Source organism: Bos grunniens, chromosome 13 (assembly GCF_055505025.1).
Source record: "Bos grunniens cultivar Pamir isolate PY7600 chromosome 13, Bosgru_T2T1.0, whole genome shotgun sequence".
NCBI classification, from domain to species: Eukaryota; Metazoa; Chordata; class Mammalia; order Artiodactyla; family Bovidae; genus Bos; species Bos grunniens.
The window spans coordinates 20,030,991-20,052,618 of NC_141177.1; the positions used below are offsets into that span (position 1 = coordinate 20,030,991).

At 40.9% G+C, this 21,628-nt stretch overlaps 1 long non-coding RNA gene across 1 annotated transcript in view; it reads left to right on the forward strand.

Annotated features, from left to right (window-relative positions):
• Nucleotides 1-21,628, forward strand: part of LOC147360366 (uncharacterized) — a 62,330-nt gene that overhangs the window by 26,635 nt on the left and 14,067 nt on the right. The window lies entirely within an intron of this gene.

The following is a 21,628-nucleotide window of genomic DNA, read 5'->3' on the forward strand; positions in this document are numbered from 1 at the left end:
TGATTTGTAATCCAGCTCTGTGACCTGCTAGCTTTGTAATCTTTGGCAAGACCAGTGGGTTCCTCATCTGTTAAAATCAGGAGACTGAATCGGGATTTCTAAATTCAGTACTGTAATTTCAGGCTTCGTAGTGTGCAGGAGCTGGAATGGTAATCGAAACCTTTCTAATCTAAACACTAAGATGACTTACAGAGAAAGACACTTCATTCTTCAGTAACTCCACATCAGAGGATTCTGCAGATAATTCAGTGTACACATTCAGAAACCCTTTTCTTGGAAAGCCCCCAACATTTTTGATAACTGTATATACTAATTTATTACCAGTTTAAACTATTAGCATGCTGAATAAAGTCAGATTATTCACACACACAAAAAAAAAGAATTGAAAAGGGACTAAGTATGGTGAAAACCCACTGGAGAAGGAAATGGCAACCCACTCTGGTATTCCTGCCTGGAGAATTCTGTGGATAGAGGAGCCTGGCAGGTTGTGGTCCATGGGGTAGCAAAGAGTTGGACACCACTGAATGACTAACACATGATGAGAACATATGTGACAAGTTGTATGACAGGGAAGGAAAAAGGCTAGTTTGGACATGTTTTCAGGCAGATTTCAAGGTGGCACCTTAGTATTTCAGGTTCAAGAGGATCTTAAGAGTGCATTTTAAACTCAGATGTTAGGTATACCAAAGGAACATGGTTTGCGGAAGTACAACTTCTACCATGACTAGAAGAGTTGTATGTGGGAATCCCGGTATGTGCTGAAAGGAGACAGGAAGTTGTTTGGAAATAACCATAAAAGCATAATGTGTTGTAAACCCATACCAATCTGAAATAATATGACTGTGTCCATAACTAATTGTCTATAGGTTCAACAATACAATGGAGCTTCCCTGGTGGCTCAGATGGTAAAGAATCTGCCTGTAATTCAACAGACCCGGGTTTGATTTCTGGGTAGGGAAGATCCCTTAGAGAAGGAAATAGCTACCCATTCCAGTATTCTTGCCTGAAGAATTCCATAGACAGGGGAGCCTGGTGGGCTACAGTCCGTGGGGGTCACAAAGAGTTGGACACAACTGAGTGAAAATTTCAATACCACTTCTTATAAAGAAAAAGGACTAATTTCAATATGGTTCTTTCAAAAATCTTCTTGCTATTGCCTAGGTAATTTAGGAGGCAAAGAGATACTGTCATAGATTGTCAGTTAAGAGGGATTATAGTTTGTACATGTCATTAAATGTTAATTAAAATAGCAGAGGGAGGAAAGGGCATGTGAAGACCGAGGAGGGAGAGCTTTTCCTGGGCTTCCTTCTCAGAGGAGTGACTGGAAGGGGCCTGAAGGAAGGGTTTAATCCAGAGAAAGCAGAAAGGGCCAACAGATACAGAGAAGACTATGAGGACATGTGGTCCTCTAACTCTAGTGGTTAGGTTCCAGTTTGGTCTGCCTGGGAAGAAGATGAATATGGAGCTTTATGGCTTGTCTTTATGATTTCCGACATTTCTTTTGCCTCTGATCTCACTATTAGGGGGAAAAAACCATGTAAAGTTATAAAAACTGGCTAAAATGCAAATATTAAAAGAAACAGCCTAAAGTGGAGGTCATTAGTAAATTCATCAACCTTCTCCAGTTTTGTTAAGGAAGGCTAGGCATGAAGAAAGTTGGCAGTTCTTTAGAATTTGAATTTTAAAAAGGGGATAGAAAAAGTGAATGCCTTCTCAGTGTCTATAAACTGTTTAAAACTCATTAGCCTGGTATGCAAGGCCCTCCATGAACTGGTTTTAACCTCTCCAACCTTATTTCTCTCTACTACCTTACACTATACTGATGATGAGTAACTTTTGACCCACTAGCTTCCCAATCTAGTTTCAAATGTAGTTTTTCAGCTTGAAGGGTCTGAGGAACTTATTTAAACTGCTGTAAGGAAAATGTGCCTGTTTTATTCTGGCTTGTTATATTTCTTTGATTGAATTTTTACCATCCCTTTGTGAAAAAGTGGGCTCCACAAGGGCAGGAACCGTATCTATCTTGCTCACTGTGTATCTTGGGTGCCTAGCGCATTTCTTGAGATGTAATAAACATTTCATAAATATTTATTGAATGAATGAATTAATAAAAGAATGGCTTAAAGGACTGGAAGACTGTTGGATTAGAATGGCCAAATAGTGAGTAGGAGATAGGAGCAGAAGTACTCTAGACTGAACAAGAACAAAGGTTGAGGTAATCTTAAAGATCACACTTTCTGACCCTTAAGGGTAAATGAGTTTTATGGGCTTTTTGTTTTTATTTTACAGAACAAATGGTCTGAGCTAAGAAAGGGGAAGAATTAGAACAGTACTCTGAGGAAGATTAATATGGCAGTAACCTGAAGGATGGATTAAGTTGGATGAGGCTGGAGTCAAGGAACTGAGCAGGAGAGCCTGGGCATAGTCAGTGGCCATGAGAATGGATCAGAGGCAACTCATTGCCTCATTGGAGACACTGCAGATATGTAATCTATTGTTCCTGGCAAGTGACAGAAGAGTCAAATGTGGCTCCAAGTTGCCTGGCCTGGGAAATTGTCATAGGGATAGTGAGGAAGAGGAGGAATAGCAATAACAGAAATAGGGAACATAGGAACCACACAGGTCACCAGATCACCAGGGAAATTCACATAATTAAAAAAACACAAAACTATAGTGGAATGTCAAGAAGAATCAACACCTAATTTTTAAGTAGTCCATCTATAATGATATAATAAATAAAGCCTCTTCAATCCCTAGGTTAGATTCTCCCCCATCCCCTGAATTGCTTGTCCTCACCAGAGACAGAATTAGCCACGATCTCATGAGTTTCAACTGTTAGCAGTTATTTTAGCCTTGACCATACCCAAGGCACAACTTAGTAAGTGTCTGTGGTTCCTATTAACTATAAGGACAGGAGAAATCGGTCAGTCAGTTCAGTTGCTCAGTCATGTCTGACTCTTTGCGACCCCATGGACTGCAGCACGCCAGGCTTCCCTGACCATCACCAACTCCCAGAGCTAGCTCAAACTCATGTCCATTGAGTCGGTGATGCCATCCAACCATCTCATCCTCTGTCATACCCTTCTCCTCCTGCCTTCAATCTTTCCCAGCACCAGGGTCTTTTCCAATGAGTCAGTTCTTCACATCAGGTAGCCAAAGTATTGGAGTTTCAGCTTCAGCATCAGTCCTTCCAATGAATATTTAGGACTGATTTTTTTTAGGATTGACTGGTTTGATATCCTTGCAGTCCAAGGGACTCTCAAGAGTCTTCTCCAACATCACAGTTCAAAGGCATCAATTCTGCACTCAGCTTTCCTTATAGTGCAACTCTCACATCCATACATGACTACTGGAAAAACCATAGCTTTGACTAGCAAGACTTTTGCTGGCAAAGTAATGTCTCTGCTTTTTAATACGCTGTCTAGGTCGATCATGGGAAATAGATGGGGAAACAGTGGAAACAGTGGCAGACTTTATTTTGGGGGGCTCCAAAATCACTGCAGATGGTGATTGCAGCCATGAAATTAAAAAACACTTACTCCTTGGAAGGAAAGTTATGACCAACCTAGATAGTATGTTCAAAAGCAGAGATATTACTTTGCCAACAAAGGTCCGTCTAGTCAAGGCTATGGTTTTTCCAGTGGTCATGTATGGATGTGAAAGTTGGACTGTGAAGAAAGCTGAGTGCCGAAGAATTGATGCTTGTGAACTGTGGTGTTGGAGAAGACTCTTGAGAGTCCCTTGGACTGCAAGGAGATCCAACCAGTCCATTCTGAGGGAGATCAGCCCTGGGATTTCTTTGGAAGGACTGATGCTAAAGCTGAAACTCCAGTACTTTGGCCACCTCATGCGAAGAGTTGACTCACTGGAAAAGACTCTGATGCTGGGAGGGATTGGGGGCAGGAGGAGAAGGGGACGACAGAGGATGAGATGGCTGGATGGCATCACTGACTTGATGGACGTGAGTTTAAGTGAACTCCTGGAGTTGGTGATGGACAGGGAGGCCCGGCATGCTGAGATTCATGGGGTCACAAAGAGTCGAACACGACTGAGCGACTGAACTGAACTGAACTGAGGTCGATCATAGCTTTTCTTCCAAGGAGCAAGTGTCTTTTAATTTCATAGCTGCAGTCACCATCTGCAGTGATTTTGGAGCCCAAGAAAATAAAGTCTCTCACTGTTTCCATTGTTCCCCTATCTATTCACCATGAAGTGATGGGACTGGATGCCATGATCTTAGTTTTCTGAATGTTGAGTTTTAAGCCAAATTTTTCACTGGAGAAATATAAAAAGTTGTTTGTTTTTTTTTTTTAACTGAGCTTTACCTGAGATTGGCTACATGAGCCTGCTTTAATGAACTCGATGATGAACTCTTTCCTCTTTCAGTACTAAAACATGTTTCCTCTGCCTAGACTAGTTTCTTCCCATTCTTCTTAGGACTAATTCCTACTCATCTTTCAGGTTTCAATGTCATTTCTTTAGCAACCCAAATCTAAAGTCTTCTTTAGATGTGGAGATTATTCTCGTTACTCTATTACTGTCATTCATAGCAACTGTTCTTTTCCTCCATAAAAGTTCTCACAATTTGTAGTTATATGTTAAGTGTATATTTATTTATGTATTTATTTACTATCTATTCTAACTCACCCACACGACTGTAACTCCAAGAGGGCAGGGTCTATGTTTTATTCACTCACTCTTCACCTAGCACTTAACAAAAACTTCCTGTCCTATATGTCTATTGAATGAAGGAATCATTGATTTCTGGTCTCATCTGGGGACCTATTCTTACCATATTTTCCAGTTTCTTTATAAAAGAATTTTGTTAGTATTCTATTGTTAGTATTATCCTTGTCAGTATTCCTTGTTTTTATCAAGGAATATTGTTAGTGTTCAGTTTCAATTTTAGAAAATGTTTCCTCATATGAAAACATGCCAGGCTTCTTTGAAGAAACATTCCCCTCTGAGGCATGGTTTTAAGAATAATTAAATGTTTGATCAACCAACTAAATCATTTTTTTAAAAAGTTAAATAGAATCTTTGTGCTCACTGAGATATATAATCCACATTAATATTAGTTACTATATGTAATAACAGACCCAAGTCAATATTTCCAGGAATCATTTCTTGCTAGCAACAATATTAATAATGAGTTGCCACTATCCAGACATACACATAAATACTAAAAAGAACAGTTTCTCTCCTTTCCCTTGAGGTTTTTTATACTTAAAGAAACGAGACATAAATAAGAAGTCTGAAATAGGAGACATTTTGGAAGTCTTTTTTTTTTATTCCTAGTTTCTTTTCTGATTTTGTTTTTTTATTTCCTCGTGTGGCTTTCACTCTTTTTTTCTCTGTCTTTGTCTATCTTCTCCTTTGTTTTAATGATATTAAAAATGCCCCCTAAATTCTAGCATTTACTGAAATCAAACTGCATTTTTTTCTTTCCTGGTAATCAGGAAATTACCTTAATTTCAGATCCAAATATCCCAGAGAAGTCACATTTTTCTCAAATGTTGATACAACTGCCAGCCAGCCAACCAATGCCTGTGGCCTGGGGATCCCCTTCTAGAAGAAAGAGATACTCTAGGGCTCACATCTAGGGCTCCTGGCAGGTAATTCAATAAATCATAGTCATCAGATCCTCTGTAAAGGATATCTGCTTCCCACTCCCACCTATAGATATCCTATGGGAATACCAAGGAACATAAATAACACAGCTTTCTATGAAACACTTCTCATTCATGATTTCATTTAATTCTTTCAACAAACCTGTGAGGTAGATTATTATTAGCATCCCATTTTATATAAAAAACGCTGAAGTTCAGAGAGATAAAATGACTTTACCAAAGTTGCATGTGTGCGTACTCAGTCATGTTCGACTCTGCAACCCTATGGACTGTAGCCCCCCAGGCTCCTCTGTTTATGGGATTCTCCAGGCAAGAATACTGGACTGGGTTGCCATGCCCTCCTCCAGGGGACCTTCCTGACCCAGGGACTGAACCCACATCTCTTGTGTCTCCTGCATTGGCAGGCAGATTTTTTACCCACTGAGTCACTTGGGAAGCCCTTCCCAAGGTTACTCACCTAGTAATTACGCCTCACCAGAATTAAGGCTCCAAGTAGGCTACAACTTGGGAGAAGGCAATGGCACCCCACTCCAGTACTGTTGCCTAGAAAATCTCATGGACGGAGGAGCCTGGTGGGCTGCAGTCCATGGGGTCGCTAAGAGACGGACACGACTGAGCGACTTCACTTTCACTTTCCACTTTCATGCATTGGAGAAGGAAATGGCAACCCACTCCAGTGTTCTTGCCTGGAGAATCCCATGGACGGAGGAGCCTGGTAGGCTGCAGTCCACGGGGTCGCACAGAGTCAGACACGACTGAAGCGACTTAGCAGCAGCAGCAGCAGGCTACAACTCCATAATTTGTGATCTTTCTACCAAAGCAAAAACACACCTCCATAACAAGAGTAGGAATAGGAACAATGGCAAGTAAAGGAACACAACCCCTTTAGAAAGGAAGCTTTCTAAAAACCATGACGTGGTTAAAAACCTTCATGGAACTTCTTACTGCCTCATTTCACCTACCGTTCTCCTTTAAATGAAATGTGCACAAACATTTTATACAGCAAAAGGTGTCCTAGTGAGAAGAGTCACCACCTATTTATAGGCCACTCTATCCAGAGGTGACATATTCTAACCAGGCAGCAGTCTATAGCCAGGTTAGCAGTGAGTAGCCTCTCTAATTTAGACCCTTATCATCTCTTGCCTGGACGATTACAAAAGCCTCCCAACACGATTTCATGCCCCTGATCTTGTCCTCCTTCAATCCATGCTTCACATTTATGACTGGTAGTGTTTCTGAAGTACAAACCTATTTATGCCCTTCCTTACTTAAAATCCCTCAATGGCTTCTGTTATGGGCTGAATTGTGTCCCGTAAAAATTCATATCTTAAAGTCCTAACCTCTAGTATCTCTGATGTAACTGTATTTGAAGACAGGGTCTTTAAAGAGATAATTAGGTTGAAATGAGGTTATTAGAGTGGGCCCTAATCCAATCTAATTGGTGTCCTTATAAGAAAAGGAAATTTAGACACAGACACATAGAGAGAGAAGACCGTATGAAGACACAGGGAGAAGACAACCTTCCACAAGCCAAGGAAAGAAGTCTCAGAAGAAATCAAACCTGTTGATCGCTTAATCTTGGACTTTTAGCCTCCAGAATTTTGAGAAAATAAGTTTCTGTTATTTAGCTCCGAAGTTATGGTACTTTTGTTTAGCAGGTCTGAGAAATTAATATAACTTCCCAATGGCTACAACATAAAATGTAACTTCTTAGTGTGGCATTCTAGGTCCTTCATGACCCAACTCCTGCTTCTGGCTATGCCCTATCTTTGACCATACACTCTAGAACATTAAATGTTTCTTATATATATATCTTTGCCTAAAGTATTCTAGTCTCTTTCTCATTTTATCCTCTAAAACTTAGCTCCTTGAGAGGTAGGGAAACAGTTTTCTGTCTGTGTGATATCCTTGATCCACAGTGAGGAGTCAACTTACTCTCTTTGTCAAAGCCTCAGGCTGGCAGCTTCCTTATTTAATTTCAAAGTTAAGAAAAGACCGGCATATGGATCTTAAGACACTGAAAACATGATCCATGAGTTTCAGCTGTCTTCACTGTGTCTTTCTCTTCTAGCTTCCATTTTTTCTTTATCAGGTTCTTTGGATTCCCATGTGTGTGTGCTAAGTTGCTTCAGTCATGTCCAACTCTTTGTGACCCCATGGACTCTAGCCCGCCAGGCTCCTCTGTCCATGGCATTTTCCAGGCAAGAATACTGGAGTGGATTGCCATGCTCTCCTCTCTTTGGTTTCCCAATTCTGTCTAAATGTGGATATTCCTGTCAGGCACAGGTAATTCCTAGAGGAGGTAGGAATTCTCTTTCTCTTTCACCCATCTCTATTTTCTCTCATGCACTGTTATTATTCTCTCCTGCCACAGAAGGCCTTCCTCTGTGCCACCAGGGAAGAAAGATGTGGCAGCTTCAAGCTTATATAGTCCCATTTTAGCAAGCCAAATGGAAAAAAAAAAAAAAAGACTTTCTTCTGGGAAAAGGCTCTAACTAATCTTTGGTCATATGCCTGATCCTTGGACCAATTATTATTGCAGGGGAATGAGGTACCAGGACTGCCCCAACCTGAAACAAATTCTCCATGCTGCTGTCCCTTCACTCCCAGCAACATACACAGATACTTTGGCTAAAGGTGGTGGGGTGATAGGGTCTTTCTAGAAAATTTATTAGCTACAACACATGTTAAAGTGAGTACTGATAAAGACTTATACACAAATGTTTGTAGCCCCTTTATAATAGCCAGAAGACCTTCCCTGGTGGCTCAGACAGTAAAGAAACCGCCTGTAATGTGGGACACCTGGGTTCGATCCTTGGGTTGGGAAGATCACCTGGAGACGGGAAAGGCTACCCACTCCAGTATTCTGGCCTAGAGAATTCCATGGAAGAGTTGGTAGGCTACAGTCCATGGGTTCGCAAAGAGTGAGAGACTTTCAATAGCCATAAGCTGAAAATGACCCAATGTCCTCCAACAAATAATTAGACGAACAAAGTATATAAATCTAACAAAATCTCAGCAGTAAATAAAAAAGAACTACTGCTAAACACAACAATGTGGGTGGACTTCAAAAATATCATGCTGAGCAAAAAGAAGTATATATAGACACAGGTATATTATATAATTCTATTTAATTAAAACTTTGAAAAAGCTATATCTAATTTATATTGACAGAAATCTATAGTGGTTGCCTAGGTGTGTGTATCAGAGAAGGCAATGGCACCCCACTCCAGTACTCTCCCCTGGAAAATCCCATGGATGGAGGAGCCTGGTAGGCTGCAGTCCATGGCGTCACTAAGAGTCAGACACGACTGAGCGACTTCACTTTCACTTTTCACTTTCAGGCATTGGAGAAGAAAATGGCAACCCACTCCAGTGTTCTTGCCTGGAGAATCCCAGGGACGGGGGAGCCTGGTGGGCTGCTGTCTATGGGGTCGCACAGAGTCGGACACGACTGAAGCGACTTAGCAGCAGCAGCAGCAGGTGTGTGTACTAGGGATTGGGGTAGTTGACTGAGAAAGAGCACAAGGGAATTTTCTGAGATAATGATAACATTCTATGGATTGAGTGATAGTAGTTACATAGGTATATAAATCTGTCGAGTCACCAAGGTGTATGCTTAAAATAGGTGCATTTTATTCTATATAAATTATGCCTTGATAAAGGTGATATCAAAAATACATAGAAAAATGAGTGACGTGCTGTGATAATAATCAAAATACTGATTTTTAGGATAAAACCAAAGGTCCCTGGAGCCCAATTCTTCTTCAGTCAGATGTCTAACTACCCATGGGCTTTCCTGATAGCTCAGTTGGTAAAGAATCCGCCTGCAATGTGGGAGACCTGGGTTCTATCCCTGGGTTGGGAAGATCCCCTGGAGAAGGGAAAGGCTACCCACTCCAGTATTCCAGCCTGGAGAATTCCATGGACTGTAGTCCATGGAGGCACAGAGTCGGACATGACTGAGCAACTTTCACTTTCACTTTTCCACTAACTGCTCGTGTAGGCCTGTCTTTCACTGGACCGCTCTCAATTGTAGTACTCCCCAAATTCCAATCTGTTTTCCCCACTCTAAGTCTTAAGGTGTGCTATCCCTCTGCTGATGGTAGCACAGCAGGTAAATAAATGGCTCTTCCTTTAGGACTCAGGTCAAGCATCATGTGGGCTGACCTTCTATGGTACTTTAGGCTGCAAATACTAAGCCCTCCTTTTCTCAGTACTATTCCCTGCATATTCTATTGCTTTCATTTGTTAGCATATCGACTCTTCTACTGGACTGAGAACAGTAGAGACTCCTGTACTAGACTGATACAAGAAGTTTCTTCCATCAACATAAAGTTTAGGGATTTTCCAACATATGAAAAATAGAGTAGCTAAAATTTCTTAAATCCTTACTATTTGCCCCAAAACTACTAACTTGATCACTCACTGGTTGGGATTATCTGGTCTATGGCTGTAATATCAGAGTTTCAGAGGAAATCTATAAGCTGAGACAATACAATCAGCAACATTTTGCATTTCTCTAACATTTCAAACATTATCCAAAAACATTTTTTTAATTAGGAGGAGCTTTCTTGCTAATTATTAAATCCATATGTGTTTCAATGGAAATTTATTGCCTGTTTGATTCATTCACACTCAATACATCACAGTTTTACTTTTAAGAGTTATTTGATGTTGAAGAAGCCATTAGAACCCCCATATAATGCCCATTTCTGAGAAAAGAGGATGTGGGTAAAATTAAGCAAAATCAAATGTTAACAAACTCCTTAAGGATTAAGCAAAATTAATGAGGAAATTTAAGGGACACTGTTTTGACTTTTCAGACTCCAAGGAAGTCTGTGTTGAGTAGAGAGGCCCTCACATCTCTAGTACAAATTTTCTCCCAAGGGACTGTGAGGAGATGAGAATAGGAATGATTTAATGGGTACAGAAATGTTTGGCATTGTATTTCCACTAATATTTAAGTCTATATTTTCTAATACTCTCCTACCCTGCTACAAAACACCTAAACTTGCTGACTAAAATACCATAAACATTATTTTAAATACTACATTTGAGCTCCTAAGAAAGTTTTTTTTTTTTTTTTTAAGTTGAGGGCCTAAAAATAAAGAGGGAATTAAAATTGTAGGACAAATATGAATTGATCCTATAGATGGGGAAGTGAAGGAGGTTGCTTGTCTTCGTAATAATCAAGGATTTGATGTTTTAAAAGATACACGGAAAGAAAATGAAGCAGGATGCCAAGGAAAAATTGAGACCAGAGTTTTTCCATCATCAAAGAGAAATACCAAGGAAGTATGTCTGTTTTAGCTTGCTCTACATGAAAAAAAATTTCCCTCAAGAATTTGTAACCATAGGCCCACCCTCAGGTGGGTTTGAGAATCATATCTGCGCTACCTACATGTCTTTAGGACCTTCAAGCCAAAACATTAAAGTAAAAAATTGTTCCTACTTTAAGACATATGACAAGAGCAAATACAAACCTTCTCTAGAGAGGAAATCTCAACTCAGATAATACAAAATTTTTGAGATAAAATCCTACCAAAGGCGGGTTTTTAAAAATTACAAAATATAATTCAAAACTTAAAAATGTACAATGTATCATGGAAATATCCCATGATAAGAAAGACTTAGCCTATGAGCTCAACATGAATGCATGTTAAGTCACTTCTGTCGTGTCAGACTCTTTGCGACCCCATGGACTGTACCCTGCCAGGCTCCTCTGTCCATGGGATTCTCCAGACAAGAATACTGGAGTGGGTTGCCATGCCTGTCTCCTGGGGATCTCCCCAACCCAGAATTTGAACCTGTGTCCCTTACATCCCCTGCACTGGCAGTCAGGTTTTGTTTTTTTTTGTTTTTTTTACCACTAGCGCCACCTGGGAAGTCCATGAGCTCATCAACAGATTAACAAAGTGAAAAGATAAGTCACAGACCAGGAGAAAACATTCTTAACACATCTATCTGTCAAAGAACTTTTATCCAGAATACAAAAGAACTTGTACTAATCTATAAAAGAGAGACCACAACCCAATTTAAAAACTTAGCAAAAGGTTTGAACAAACACATCACAGAAGCTATCCAACTGCCTAACAATTGATAAGCTGCTCAACATCATTACTCATCTAGAGAATGCAAATAAGAATCAAAGTCAGATACCACTACATATGCACCAGATTGGTTATTAAAAGACTGACAATTAAAATTATTGATGAATATGTGGGATAACTGGAATGTTCATACATTGTGGATGGTGCTTTAGTTGCTAAGTCGTGTCTGTCTCTTTGCGACCCCATGGACAGTAGCCTGCCAGGACCCTCTGTCCAAGGAATTCTCCAGGCAAGAATACTTGAGTAGGTTGCCTTTTCCTTCTCCAGGGGATCTTCCCAACCCAGGAATTGAACCTGGGTCTCCTGCCTTGCAGGCAGATTCTTCACCAACTGAGCTCTGAGGGAAGCCCTACATTGTGGATAGAAGTGCAAAATTAAACAAGCACTTCAGAAAACTGACTGGAGTTTCAAATAAAGTTAAACAATTTTCAAAATTGATATAGAAAACACAACCCTCAGATTTAGGAAATATAATGGATACTTCAGTTCAGTCACGTCTGACTCTTTGCAACCCCATGAATCACAGCATGCCAGGCCTCCCTGTCCATCACCAACTCCCGGAGTTTACTCAAACTCATGTCCATCGAGTTGGTGGTGCCATCCAGCCATCTCATCCTCTGTCGTCCCCTTCTCCTCCTGCCCCCAATCCCTCCCAGCATCAGAGTCTTTTCCAATGAGTCAACTCTTCACATGAGGTGGCCAAAGTACTGGAGTTTCAGCTTTAGCATCATTCCTTCCAAAGAAATCCCAGGGCTGATCTCCTTCAGAATGGACTGGTTGGATCTCCTTGCAGTCCAAGGGATTCTTCAAGAGTCTTCTCCAACACCACAGTTCAAAAGCATCAATTCTTCGGCACTCAGCTTTCTTCACAGTCCAACTCTCACATCCATACATGACCATTGGAAAAACCACAGCCTTGACTAGATGGACCTTTGTTGGCAAAGTAATGTCTCTGCTTTTTAATATGCTATCTAGGTTGGTCATAACTTTCCTTCCAAGGAGTAAGTGTCTTTTAATTTCATGGCTGCAGTCACCATCTGCAGTGATTTTGGAGCCCAGAAAAATAAAGTCTGACACTGTTTCCACTGTTTCCCCATCTATTTGCCATGAAGTGATGGGACCAGATGCCATGATCTTCGTTTTCTGAATGTTGAGTTTTAAGCCAACTTTTTCACTCTCCTCTTTCACCTTCATCAAGAGGCTTTTTAGTTCCTCTTCACTTTCTGCCATAAGAGTGGTGTCATCTGCATATCTGAGGTTATTGATATTTCTCCCGGCAATCTTGATTCCAGCTTGTGCTTCTTCCAGCCCAGCGTTTCTCATGATATACTCTGCATAGAAGTTAAATAAGTAGGGTGACAATATACAGCCTTGACGTACTCCTTTTCCTATTTGGAACCAGTCAGTTGTTCCATGGCCAGCTCTAACTGTTGCTTCCTGACCTGCATACAAATTTCTCAAGAGGCAGGTCAGGTGGTCTAGGATTCCCATCTCTTGAAGAATTTTCCACAGTTTATTGTGATCCACACAGTCAAAGGCTTTGGCATAGTCAATAAAGCAGAAATAGATGTTTTTCTGGAACTCTCTTGCTTTTTCCATGATCCAGCAGATGTTGGCAATTTGATCTCTGGTTCCTCTGCCTTTTCTAAAACCAGCTTGAAAATCTGGAAGTTCATGGTTCACGTATTGCTGAAGCCTGGCTTGGAGAATTTTGAGCATTACTTTACTAGCATGTGAGATGAGTGCAATTGTGCGGTAGTTTGAGCATTCTTTGGCATTGCCTTTCTTTGGGATTGGAATGAAAACTGACCTTTTCCAGTCCTGTGGCCACTGCTGAGTTTTCCAAATTTGCTGGCATATTGAGTGCAGCACTTTCATAGCATCATCTTTTAGGATTTGAAATGGATACTTAGCATAAAATAAACCCAAGCTCGTGCCTAGGTACATTACAGTGAAATTATCAAAAACTAAGGGAAAACTAACAACCAGACTAGGTCTAAAAACAGTAACATACCCAGTAGTAATAAGAACCTCTAATGCTCAGATTGTGATCTTGAAATACCATTTCCCCTAAAAGAAACTAGGGTGTCTTAGAGAAATAGTTGATTCTAGATCTGGGCAGGAAAATATAAGATGAATCTGAAACATTTTGCCATACTATCTAGCAAGGAAGCAGTTAAAGACATGTCAAAAGGACTCAGGAAACAAGTTGAAGAAGCACTTACTGGGCAAAAACGGCAACTGGACCATCAATATAAAATAATAAGTGCAGTGGATTAAAACTGATGAAATACGCTTAGGCCCTTGAGCTCACAGTGATATTTTTAAAAGCTGATCATATTTGGGGTATGATAGTGAGTCAATTCATTATCTTGATAACTGGCAAATAATGGGAAAGGATCAAGCATTTATCCTGCTTTCCCATGATGAATTCTACCATTGGGTAAGTAAGAAGTAAAATCAGAAGCACCTCTTTTATAGATGTATTTCAGGAAATAAATAAAAAGCGTTAGAAAATCACCAGTTTCTAACCCCCAGTTAATTAGTGGATCCAGGCAAGGAGCATCAGTGGCTGTTAACGTCATGCAGAGAGTCGGACACGACTGAACGACAACGTCATACAAAAAGAGGAACAACTAGGCAAACACAAGTAATGTGTAGTCTTTTCAAAGGAATCAAACCTGGAGTCTGATAAAGTCTCTGCATCCAGCTGCTAATTTGTAGGCGAAACAAAGGACATACAACAATGGTGAACTGTCCTTGAATTGCAATTAGTAAAATCCAGACCATTGGAACTCTACAAGTCATATGGACCAGTTTCTTCAACAGATGAATTTTAAGGAAAAGAAAGTGATGGAGAAGGAAACAATAAATTAAGAGACTTAAAACACAGAGCAAAGAAAAAAGACATAATAATTTTTAAAAGGGCAAGACTAAGCTGTAGTATCATATTCATGTGAGAAGATTATAAAGAAATGCAAGGAGATTATTGCTATAAGTCAGAATAGTGGTTATTTTTGAGAGGAGGAAGGTGCTTATATGACTGGGATAAGGTACAAGGAAGTCTTCTGAGAGAGTTAACAAAGTTTTATTGCTTGACCTGAGTACTAGATTAAAAAAGAGCTCACTTTGTAATAGTTCACTAAGCTCTGTGTGTTTTTCTGTGCCCGTTTTATTTTATAATAAAAACCACTGAAAACAAACAAAAATAACCAGAAATGTTGTAAAACATAATAAACATATAAGAACCACTCAACTCTATACTCTCAACCTCGCGGATTATTAAATAAAATTGAAGAAAAGTTTTTGGCCGTGGCACATGGAGTTCTAACCACTGGACTGCTGGGAAATTTCCTAAATAAATTCTGATTAAAACAATAATAGGAATCATATAGTCAAAGGTATGGTTTTTGCAATAATCACATATGGATGTGAGCTGGACCATAAGGAAGGCTGAGGGCTAAAGAATTGATGTGTTTAAACTGTGGTGTTGGTTGGAGAAGACTCTTGAGAGTCGCTTGGACTGCAAGGAGATCAAACCAGTCAATCCTAAAGGAAATCAATCCTGAATATTCACTGGAAGGACTGATGCTGAAGCTGAAGCTCCAGAACTTTGGCCACCTGATGCAAAGAGCTGACACATTGGAAAAGATCCTGGTGCTGGGAAAGATTGAAGGCAGGAGGAGAAGGGGATGACAGAGGATGAGATGGTTGGATGGCATCACCGACTCAATGGACATGAGTTTGAGCAAACTCCAGGAGATAGTGAAGGACAGGGAAGCCTGGTGTGCTGCAATCCATGGGGTTGCAAAGAATCGGACACAACTGAGCGACGGAACAACAGGGATTAGGAAGGGAGTAACAGAACCCAGACTTAAAACACCTTATTTGCTGATTATGGAACATGCTGGATAACAGGATAGGGAAAGGAGTAAACACTGAGAGGTTGTATGATTTATTTCTTGCTTCAGTTATTTGTCTAATGGAGAGGTAGAGGACTAGATTTAAGTATTCCAGTTACTGTTGTAGATATTATGTTCACCAAATATTCCAGTTTCTCTACTATACCTCTTTCTGCATGAGGATTGCATATTCTGCCCTGATGAACTCAGAGGTGGCCCTAGGTATTATGTGGCTCAGATGGGAAAGAATTGGCCTGCAATGCAGGAGACCAGGGTTCGATCTGAGTTGGGAAGATCCCTTGGAGAAGGGAATGGCAAGCCACTTCAGTATTCTTGTCTTGAGAATCCCATGGACAGAGGAGCCTGGCAGACTACAGGCCTTGGGTTCCCAAAGAGTTGGATACAACTGAGTAACACTTTTGGGCTTCCCAGGTTGCACCAGTGGTAAAGAACTTGACTGCCAATGAAGGAGACGTAAGAGATGTGAGGTCAATCCCTGGGTCAGGAAGATCCCCTGGAGAAGGTCATGGCAATCCACTCCAGTATTCTTGCCTGGAGAATCACATGGACAGAAGAGTCTGGTGGGCTACAGTCCATAGGGTCACAAACAGTTGAACATGACCAAAACAACTTAGTGTGCAGGTGTACAACAAATTACTCCAAAACTTTACAGTTAAAAACAATAAATATTTATCATCTCATGGTTTCTGTATGTCAAGAATTTGGGAGTAGTTTGGCTAGGTAGTCCTGGCTCAGGGTCTCTCACAGATTTGCTGAGGAGAGGAGCAGGCCAAGATGGCACACCCTGAGCTCACATCCTCTCACAAGCACACCAAAATTACAACTATTTATATGGTAACTAAACCCACTCCAGGGTTCTTGCCTGGAGAATCCCAGGGACAGGGGGCCTGGTGGGCTTCCATCTATGGGGTCGCAGAGTCGGACACGACTGAAGCGACTTAGCAGCAGCAGCAGCAGTATATGGTAACTATCTATAAGAACAACTTGAGGACCAGCAGAAAACATTTTCTACTACTAAAGATATAAAGAACAAATCATAACAAATCAGTAGGGGGGCAGAGATGTAGTATACTTCAGACCATAATTCTAGGTAGGTAACCCACAGACAGGAGGATAATCACAATTGCGAACGTTTTCCCCAAGGAGTGAGAGGTCTGAGACCCTTATCTGGCCCCCCAGGCTGGGGGGTCTTGCATAGGAAGATGAGCCTCCAGAACAGAGTCAGAAGGCTGTAGAATACAGAGGCTCTCCTCTTAAAGGAGGAGCATGATACCTCACACTGTGAGTCTCAGTAGAGAGGCTACTCCAGTCTCAAGGAGCCTGGGTCAGACCCACTTGCTGATTTTGGCAACCGGGACTTCCCCTGGGGACTCAAACACTGGCAGCAGCCCACTTATGGAAGCTTGTTCTATCATAAGAACACTGGTGCTTAGAAACATCATTTTGAAGTCCTTCCTCTAGCCTGTTAGCACCCAGGGTTTATCCAACCACTAGCAAGCTGGCACCAGCCCTGGGAATCCCTAAGCAATGTAGCCAGCTGTTCTGGGACCCAGTCCTCCGCATTAGTAGGCCAACAACCACTACACAAGGAAGGGAATGGCAGTCAGCCAGGCCAGGGGCCAGTCCTGCCTACCAACATACCCTCAACAGTTGGTCCCAGCATAGGCAGAAGGGCCCAAACAGCCCACAGAGGGAGCACTCCTAAAGTATATAGCTCTGGTGCCTGGGGCAATGTGCTCCTGGGCCCATATGACATCTCCTATATAAGGACACTTCTCCAAGATTAGGAAATGTAACTGACCTACTTAAAACATAGGAAAAGCATAGAAAACCTCAGTGAATTAATCAAAATGAGGAGACAGAGGAATATGTTCTAAACAAAGGAATAAGACAAACACCCAGAAAAAGAACTAAGTGAGGTAGAGATAAGCAATCTATCTGATAAAAAGTTCAAGGTGATGATCATAAAAATGTTCAGTGAACTCAGAAGAATGGATGAACACAAAGATAAGTTCAACAGAGTTAAAGAAGAAACAAACAGAACTGAAGAATACAATGACTGAAATTAAAAAATACATTGAAGGAATCAACATTAGACTAGATGATACAAAGCAACAGATTAGTGAACTGGAAGACAGAGTAGTGGAAATTACCCAAGCTGAAGAGGATAAAGAGTTTTTTAAAAATGAGGATAGTTTGGGATTTCCCTAGCAGTCCAGTGGTTAAGACTCCATGCTTCCAATGCAGAGGGCATGGGTTTGATCCCTGGTCAGGTAACTAAGATTCCACATGCCATGTATACATTAAAAAAAAAAAAAAAAAGATAGTTTAAGAGACTTCTGGGTCAACATCAAGCATATTAACATTACATTATGGGAATCCCAGAAGAATAAGAAAGAAAGAAGCAAAGAACTTATTTGAAGAAATAATAGCTAAAACCTTCACTAACCTGGGAAAGGACACAGGCATCCAAGTTCAGGAGGCACAAAGAGCCTCAAATAAGGTAACTCTAAAGAGGTCACACCAAGATATATTATAATTAAAATGGCAAACATTAGGGCTTCCCCGGTGGCTTAGTGGTAAAGAATTCGCCTGCCAATGCAGGAGATACGGGTTTGATCCCGGGTCTAGGAAGATCCCACATGCCAAAGAGCAACTAAGCCCATGAGCCAACAACTATTGAGCCTGTGCTCTAAAGTCTAGAGCCACAACTACTGAAGCCTACAAGCTCTAGAGCCCATGGTCTGCAATAAGAGAAGCCACCACAGATAGAAGCCTGCATACCACAACTGGAGAGTAGCCCCTGCTTCCTGCTGCTAGAGAAAAGCCCACAGCAACGAAGACTCAGCATAGGCAAAAAATAAATAAACAAAATTTTAAATGGCAAAGATTAGATATAATGAGAGACGCAAAAGTGTCAAGAGAAAAGCAACTATGGGAGTTACAAAGGAACTCCCATAAGACAATCAGTTGACTTTTCAGCAGAATCTTTGTAGGTCAGAAGGAAGTGACATAATACACTCAAAATCTCAAAATGATCAAAGGAAAAAAACTTACAACCAAGAATACTCTACCCAGGGGAGTTCCCTAGTGGTCTAGTAATTAGGACTCTTCCACTGCAGAGGACATGGGTTCAATCCCTGGTCAGGAACTAAGATTCCGCAAGCTGCATGGCATAGATGGAAAAAAAAAACTCTACCCAGCAGGGTTTTAATTCATATTTGAAAGAGAAGTCAAAAAACAATTAACAAAATGGCAATAAGTACACATCAATCAATACTTTAATGGACTAAATGTTCCAACAAGACACGTAATGGTTGAATGGATACAAAAACAAGACATATTACCATATATATATATGTATGTGTATATATAGTATACATGTATGTGTGTGTATGTATATGTGTGTGTGTATACATATATAGTTGTTGTTCAGTTGCTCAGTTGTGTCCAATTATTTGTGACCCCATGAACTGTAGCGTGCCAGACATCCCTGTCCTTTACCATCTCCTGGAGTTTGCTCAAACTCATGTCCACTGAGTCCGTGAGGCCATCCAACCATCTTATCCTCTGTCGTTCCCTTCTCCTCCTGCCTTCAATCTTTCCCAGCATCAGGGTCTTTTCCAATGTGTTGACTCTTTGCATCAGGTGGCCAAAGTACTGGAGCTTCAGCTTCAGCATCAGTCTTTCCAATGAATATACAGGATTGAATTCCTTTAGGATTGACTGGTTTGATCTCCTTGCAGTCCAAGGGACTCTCAAGAGTCTTCTCCAACACCACAGTTTGAACGCATCAATTCTTTGGTACTCAGCCTTCTTTGTGGTCCAACTCTCACATCTGTATGTGACTACTGGAGAAATCGTAGCTTTGACTATACAGAACTTTGTCAGCAACCACAAACAAGTTTCAATAAATTAAGAAGACTGAAGTCATATCAAGCATCTTTACTGACCACAACAGTATAAGACCAGACATCAGCTACAAGGAAAAAATTGGAAAAAAACATAAACACATGGAGTGTAAACAACATGGTACTAAACAACCAATGGGTCACCGAAAAAATAAAAGAGAACATTTTAAAGTATCTGGAAACAAATGAAAATAAAAATTTGTTGTTGTTCAGTCGCTAAGTCGTGTCTGACTTTTGCAACCCTATGGACTGCAGCAGGCCAGGCTCCCCTGTCTTTCACTATCTCCCAGAGTTTGCTTAGACTCATGTCCATTGAGTTGGTGATGCTATTCAACCATCTCATCCTCTCTCGTCCCCTTCTCCTCCTGCCTTCAATCTTTCCCAGCACCAGGATCTTTTCCAATGAGTCAGTTCTTCACATCAGGTGGCCAAAGTATTGGAGTTTCAGCTTTAGCATTGGTCCTTCCAATGAATATTCAGGACTGGTTTCTTTTAGGATTGACTGGTTTGATCTCCTTGCAGTCCAAGGGACTCTCAACAGTCTTCTCCTGCACCACAATTAGAAAACATTGACTCTTCAGTGCTCAGCTTTCATTATGGTCCAGCTCTCACATCTATACATGACTACTAGAAAAACCATAGCCTTGACTAGATGGACCTTTGTCAGCAAAGTGATGTCTCTGCTTTTTAATATGTTGTCTAATTTTGTCACAGGTTTTCTCCCAAGGAGCAAGTGTCTTTCAATTTCATGACTGCAGTCACCATCTGCAGTGATTTTGGAGCCCGAGAAAATAAAGTCTGTCACTGTTTCCACCTTTTCCCCTTCTATTTGCCATGAATTGATGGGACTGGATGCCATGATCTAATTTTTTTGAATGCTGAGTTTTAAAATGAAAATACAATGAAATACAATGATTCAAAAATTTATATCTACTTATCAGGAGTACGTCAAGGCTGTATATTGTCACCCTGCTTATTTAACTTCTATGCAGAGTACATCATGAGAAATGCTGGGTTGGAGGAAGCACAAGCTGGAATCAAGATTGCCGGGAGAAATATCAATAACCTCAGACAGGCAGATGACACCACCCTTATGGCAGAAAGTGAAGAGGAAATAAAAAGGCTCTTGATGAAAGTGAAAGAGGAGAGTGAAAAAGTTGGCTTAAAGCTCAACATTCAGAAAACGAAGATCATGGCATCTGGTCCCATCACTTCATGGGAAATAGATGGGGAAACAGTGGAAACAGTGTCAGACTTTATTTTGGGGGGCTCCAAAATCACTGCAGATGGTGATTGCAGCCATGAAATTAAAAGATGCTTACTCCTTGGAAGGAAAGTTATGACCAACCTAGATAGCATATTAAAAAGCGGAGACATTACTTTGCCAACAAAGGTCCATCTAGTCAAGGCTATGGTTTTTCCAGTAGTCAGGTATGGATGTGACAGTTGGACTGTGAAGAAAGCTGAGTGCTGAAGAATTGATGCTTTTGAACTGTGGTGTTGGAGAAGACTCTTGAAGAATCCCTTGGACTGCAAGGAGATTCAACCAGTCCATTATAAAGGAGATCAGTCCTGGGTGTTCTTTGGAAGGAATGATGCTAAAGCTGAAACTACAGTACTTTGGCCACCTCATGTGAAGAGTTGACTCATTGGAAAATACCCTGATGCTGGGAGGGACTGGGGGCAGGAGGAGAAGGGGATGACAGAGATGAGATGGCTGGATGGCATCACTGACTTGATGGACGTGGGTTTGGGTGAACTCCAGGAGTTGGCGATGGACAGGGAGGCCTGGCGTGCTGCGATGCATGGGGTAACAAAGAGTCGGACATGACTGAGTGACTGAACTGAACTGATCTACTATATATCTACTCATCTTGCTTACTCTATATCTACTTATTTATCTACCTACAATGGAATATTACTCAGCCATAAAAAAGAATAAAATCTTGCCATTTTTCAACAACATGGATGGGTCCAAAGAGTATTATGCTAAATGGAATAAGTCAGACACAGAAAGGCACATACCTGATTTCACTCACATGTATAATCTA